Genomic DNA, 6,693 nt, shown 5'->3' on the forward strand with positions numbered 1-6,693 from the left:
ACAGCAGCAAGTGGAGCAAATGGCAATGGCCTGATGGTCCATCCCATTAGCTGAGATCCCATTAGTTAGAGCACAAACAGGGCAGTAGTGGGCCTGAATTATTACATTTATTTAGTAACATTTGTTTCACTGCTGCCCACCAGGGTTGCCAGGTTGGTGGTTTTCCAGTCAAATTGGAATACTAATTTAAAGCCCAGGCAGGTTTGAAAGTACCAACTAGCCAAGGTACGGATTTGGGCTACTTTTTGAGCCTTTGACTGGTTTGTTGTTTGGAAACCAGCCAAAGTTTTTTCTTGCCCTAATGGGCAGAGCCTGCATCTCCCAATGCATGTTGGGTAATATAGTTTTGTTTAACAATTTGGTAACTGCCAAGTTTAATGCAAGACTACAATACCCAGCATGCAATGGGACTGACTTGTGAAGAAGTTGGGAGTTACAAGATTTTAGGCTCAGTACCCCAGTCTCCTGTCCCTCTTAGGCATTCTCATGTTTTCTGGTTACTTTCCTTAATTTCAGACAATTTTGGGGCAAAAATCTACTGGCCACCAAATGTCTAGAGGTTGACCTGTTTTGCTAATAGTTATTGAAATTGTATATGTATTAGGGCCTCATGGGGCCCCTATACTTCCTGGGCCCTGCTCTGTAATAATGCCCTTGGTGACAGGTGACTGTGTCCCATTTTGCTTCACGGAAAAAAGTGAAAATTTTAAAAAGTTGCATTTACACATAGAGTATGTCCATTTATTTTTTAGCCTTTTTTCACTGCACATATTGTGCTATTTTTTGGCTACTTTTGAAGTGCCTCTTGGCTAGTTGTGGGCTGGTTTTGTAGCCGACTTTGGCTGTTTTTGACAATTAGACCTGGCAACCCTGCTGCCCACAGTTATAAATGCTTAACTGAGGCAAACAAACAGATAACTTGAGTATAAAGGTGGCCATAGACGCAAAGATCCTATCGTACAAATCCTCAATTCAGACAGTGTATGGAGAGTCCCGACATTTTTCGTCCGGCGGAGATTGGTCGTTTGGTCGATCGAACAGGTTTGATTTTGTCCCGACCGACAAAATCAACATTCAGATTACCCCCGATATAGCCATGCCCGTTAGTGGCATATCGGGGAAAGATTGGCTCGTTTGGCGATGTCGCCAAACGAGTGGATCTTTGCTTCTATGGCCACCTTTAGGCCAATGGGATACACAATGACTCCAGGCGTCCTGGTGGCCATATTATACAGCTGGGAATCACTTGGGAATGACAGGCGCCTGTTGTCATTGGTCCTTCTGTGTGACAGGATAATAAATGCCTGGAATCACTACGTGCGCCTCTGCACCAAAACAACATCATCAATTTGAAGCTGGGAAAGCTGTAATATAATGGTGATATCATGAAAGTGTGCAATGACGTCATTACACTAGCCCTTAGTAAATGGCTTATCACAAACGCCTATAGGAGTGCTGTTATCGCTGCTCACTGTCTCCTACTGTTTCCAATAAGAGCAGTCGCTTTACGGCTCACAGATAATACTGCAGAGAATCAGGTGCACGTACCTATATGGTCGGTACTTCCCAATGAAAACACAAAAACTTCCTACAGGAAAAACAAAAACACGTCATTGACATGCCCCCATCACCTGAACAACAGGATGACTGTATCAGGGCGGACATCCGGGGCGGGGGCAGTCGTCCCGGGCTCGCTGGGTTTTGGGTCTTCAGGTGGGCCCGGCTGTACTGCACTTACTTGGATTATCGGGCCCACCGCTGTCAGTGAGCAGCAGACTTGTGAAGTGCTAGGGTGCCACCAATCCCAATGCACAAGTCTCATCACACGAGACTGGCGTCACCACAATACGGAAGCGCACAGACGTGCACAACTTTACATATCCGCCTAGTGGGAGTGAAATGTCGGCGTAATTCTGGGCTTCTGTCTGTTTCTGCGCTGTTCGCGACTACTCTTCCTTTTGTTAGAGCGCAATAAAAGAAAACAAATTTGCTGATTACAGTATCTGCTGCCATCACAGCCTTTTCTCCCAAATTGACCCCGAGGAAAGTTTGTGCAAACTAGGTCCAAGTGAAATTATCACCTTTTTCGTCATGTTTTATGCTAGTTTACTGAACATTATGCCCAGCTGTCAGTCCCCCTATTTTTGGGGAGTTGCCATATTTTCAGCTGTGTCCCCAGGCAGTGGTATAACTATATGTTACTGGGCCCCACAGCAAATTTATTTTAGGGCCCTAAACATTTCCAGAGGTTGTCCTGTTCTACCAGTGGATAGTGAAATGACTCATTATTTGGACCTCATGGGGGCCCTTAAACCTCCTGGGCCCCCTGCAACCACAGGGTTTTGCTTCCTCTGTAGTTACACCACTGTCCCCAGGTCTCCCATCACTAGGGTTGCCACCTTTTCTGGAAAAAAAATACCGGTCTTTCTATATATTTATTTTTTCCCCTATTAATAACATTGGGATCAACCATCATTTTTACCGGCCAGGCCGGTAAAATACCGGCCAGATGGCAACCCTGGCCATCACTCCTAAGCATTCTGCAGATTTCTGGTGATTTGCCACGAGTTTTGGACAAAAATCTGATGTGTGCAGTGACGTCAGCAGAGCGATGTGCTGCATGGAATCTGTCGCTTCATGACGGGTTGTGCACGTGTGCATGATGTTACTTCCAGTTCCATGTCGGAAAATTTACGGTAGCACTTTACTAGGAGCAGTCACGGTTACATTAGCTTCAGGAGAAGTTTCGGACCTGACATTACAAACCCAGAAATGTATTGCTGCGTGAGACACAAATCCCCAAACTCAAGCTTTTGGAGGTTGAGAGCTCTGTCTTCAAAATATCTGCATTTTGTCAGTTACAGTAATGATACAAATGATCATGTGAAGAAGTGTCACTCTCTGAAAACAATGTTTGAGCATCTGACACAATAAACACAAGGGACTTGGTCCCTTTGCAACTGCCTTTTGCATGCTGACACCTTGTTCATTTTGTTTCTGTGGTTTTCTTACTATCACAATATATTGTCCACTGTTGGTAAGTTGTAGCTTTACCCTGCAGGGTTAGTGTGCAGAGCTAAGTACAAGTGGTAATAGGCCCACTACTCCCTATGGTAGTTGCATTAGCCACATGAAACTTTAAGTTCCCACTGTAACCCTTATTTTTGAGATGAGATGTGTAGTGACAACAGGTAGATAAAACTCTGAGAGGTTTCTTACGATCCCAATTGGTGTAAAACAAAACCCCCAATATAGTTGTGGATCTATCTGTAATGATCCCAAAGCCAATGTGCTGTGGTTCAATAATGAACACACTACCAGTCACTTTGTATGGCCAGATGATCAGCTCCATGTAGGACTGGCATCCTACGTAACACACTGAAACGGTGCTTGCTATAAGAGGGAATGAAAGAATATAAGGGAATATAAGAGGTAAAAAATATTTAGCTCTTGATTATTGGAGATCCTCACATTCTTCTTTTTGGAATCAAAGAACCCTTATTTGAAAGTGATTATAGTCATCCAAATGATGCTAATTTGGTGCTGTCATTATTAGCCAGTTTTAAATCAATAAAAGTTTTCATTCCAATCATGAGGGATGTGCCAATAATATATATACTCTTTTGTGACTGTATTTTGTTGGATGTAATAAACATATACATGTGCACTCCCTATGAACCAATTCCATAGTTTCCTTGTGGTAGTTGCTCTGCTAGACATTTGGGGTGACCATACACTTGTCCATGGGTCATATGTACAGATACCATATGAGAAGACAGAACACAGCATCATTAACATACATTTTTATATTTCCAACATATTCTGCAGCACTGTACAACAGATGGGTGTAAATATTGATATATTCATAAAAAACACGTTGTGTATTGTTTTGTTTGATAGGCCTCTCTCCATTTTGTTCATTTTAAGTGTTCTTAAAATCAAAGAAATTGAAGTAGAGTGGTTTCTCCTGTGGATTCCAACACGTTATGCAATTACACCCAAATATCAGATATGTTCTTTGTTGTTTGCTCCCTGCACTGCTTCATGGGGTGGTTGCCAGTTAAATCTTCTTTGGTATCTGGTCGTCTAATCTGGTAAATCATGCATTTTGTGACCCAGCAGCTGACTTATGTTCTCAATTGCAGAATTAGTGCACGATGAAGATGTCTCCATCTAGTATGAAAATCTTTATTCTAGGGCACAGGTCAGCAAACTTTACTAACAAAAGAGCCACTTTGCTCCCTCTTCCACTAAAGAAAAATAGTTTGGAGCCGCAAAACATAACACAGTTTGTAAACTTTTAAAAGTTTTAACCTTTTTTAATTTCAACTGTTACAACAACAGAATACAACCAGCACCGATCCTTGCCTTTATGCAGCCTGAGACGGCCTTCCGTTGCCGCCCCACCCCTCCTCACGGTGCTCACCTTTTTAGCGCCGGAGGGGGTGGGGGGCGCTGCACGTCGCTAGTGCGCAATTGGGCTCTCTGCACTAGAAGAGATAAATTTCTGGGTTGAAAACCGGAAATTCGGCACTTAGTTACCAGGAGAGCAAATTTTGCCGCCCATGGCAACCAGGGGGGCGCTGCCGCCTGAGGCAAGTGGCTCAACTCGCCTCATTGGTGGAGTGCCCCTGAATACAACAAACAGAAGTGCAGTGTGTAGGCCTACTTTGAAATAAATTAAACACTGAATAGACTAGATTAAATGCTAGTGTTCTCATCTATTTAAGGTGACTACTGTTTTTTGAACCTCCATGCTGATCTTCCCTCTTTTGTCTTGAGTGTGTGACTGCGGTAAGGACCATGATGAATCATCGTGCTGCGGCTCGGTCTTGCCTGTCACTCCTGGGACGTCTATACAGCCCTCGCACTTGCTGGCGGCTTCCTGAGTGTGCAGTCAGAAGCCACCAGCAGGTGTTAGGGCTGTATAGACGACGTGACAGGCAAAGCAGCAAGATCGAGCAGCAGCAAGCAGGATGAAGATCCGCATGAGGCTCCGGAGCCGCGGGTTGCCTACCCCTGTTCTAGGGTGTATGAAAACAAACTGTAGCAACTATAGTGGCCTTCATGCATCAGTAGGTAAGTTTTCCAACATGCCCTATCATTACACCAACCAATATCAATATTACATAGATATTGGTCAGAATCAACAGGCTCAAATAAACGTACAAAATGTCTGAGGGTTATGGCACACAGGTATTTTGACTGTCATTGTCCTCCAACAGAGAAAACCCATGCCCACATATCAGTACATTTTATTCATGCCAATACTGTATATAGGACATATAAACATGGGCGGTCATGTACCTGACATTTGTTGCTTTGTGACAGTATTTACCACCTGTCACATCAATGCTGTAGGTAGATCGGAACGGTGAATAACACTATTGAGTCAGACGAATATTTGCAGTCATCCATTCTGATCCATTTTTGTGGTTCTGATGCAGGGACCAGTGGCAAATTTCCCCTGGACTTTACACCATTTATTTCTGGTCCTCTGAAAAACATAAAATGGGGGTTCTACTGTATATGTAACATCGCAGGTTTCCTATCTTTATATGATCCCCTGGAGCCTGCAATTACTTCAGCAGTTCATCATTTTTTTGTGCTGAGCAACATCATGGGCCGCTTTCTTTTATCATTCGTTACCATTGGCAAATGCATATTGGGGAACGGGCAATAATTTTGCCCAAAATACCTGCTGTCTGTGTGTTGGTGCCGTATGGGACAAGTACATTTACTGGAATTAAAGTGGACCGGTCACTCCAAGAATAATGCAAAATAGTTTTCTATGATGTTTGTCAAACCTAACACCATAAAATGACATCTTGGAAGTACAGAATGGAAAGTAAAAAGTAATTGCCTGCGCTGCCTCTATGCCTATGGCACAGAGGAGGGGCAAGTAATATATGACTGACAGCTAAGATTTTTAAATACCTTTATAACGGGTATGGGTGCTTTATTAAAACAAAACATGTGTAATATGAATAGAACTTTTATTATACAGATATTTATGTTTGGGTCCCCCTTTAATTCTCCACAAGATGACGGTATGTTGCAGAGTTGCAAAGTAGATGTTTTCCTGCAGTATAAATGAACAACATATAATAAACAAATAACAAAAAAATAGCAGCTGTGAGAATGTGCGACAGATTTAGTTTTAACAGGCCACCATAATTTAATCTTCTGTTTGTAGGTGCGTAAGTAGCACTGAAAAATGGATATTGCAAAGTTGTGTACCATGACCTTTGTGTTCATTGTGCAAACTGTTATACATCACTTTAGTCAAAACCCTTTGACTAAATATTGGCTTGGAAAATTATAGATTCCTGTTTTAGACATTGGAGTTATGTACTGGTAGACTTATGACAGGACTGCTGTCATAAGTCTACCAGTACATAAACAAGCCAGGATTTATAGAAAAGCCCGGTAAGCTGTAACCTAGTGTGGCAGTAGAGAAAGACAATTACAGTGAAACACGTTTCTTATACTATGATTTTAATGGCTGTAAGTGGAAGCTGACAAGAGGGACAAGCAGTGGTGCCACGGGTCAATACACTAACACTCTGAAGGGAGTGCCACAACAGTTTGACATGAATGGTACACTTCCTAAAGCTAGCAAAAGAGTGACATTAACACTGTCAATGTAACATAATGATGTGCTAATAAGAATCCATCTGAGGTTCATGCTGG

The 6,693-nt window shown here is 42.6% G+C and overlaps 1 protein-coding gene across 8 annotated transcripts in view; it reads right to left on the minus strand.

Moving 5' to 3' along the window:
• usp8.L (ubiquitin specific peptidase 8 L homeolog) overlaps positions 1-2,368 on the minus strand; it is a 34,679-nt gene extending 32,311 nt beyond the window's left edge. For 5 of the 8 annotated variants that reach the window (XM_018250716.1, XM_018250724.1, XM_018250715.1 and 2 more), the window contains exon 1: positions 1,549-2,368. The gene's annotated coding sequence lies outside the window, so the exon portion shown is untranslated. 8 annotated transcript variants of the gene reach the window in all.
• Positions 2,369-6,693: the final 4,325 nt, after the last annotated feature.

This window comes from Xenopus laevis, chromosome 3L, assembly GCF_017654675.1.
Source record: "Xenopus laevis strain J_2021 chromosome 3L, Xenopus_laevis_v10.1, whole genome shotgun sequence".
In the NCBI taxonomy this organism is placed as follows: domain Eukaryota; kingdom Metazoa; phylum Chordata; class Amphibia; order Anura; family Pipidae; genus Xenopus; species Xenopus laevis.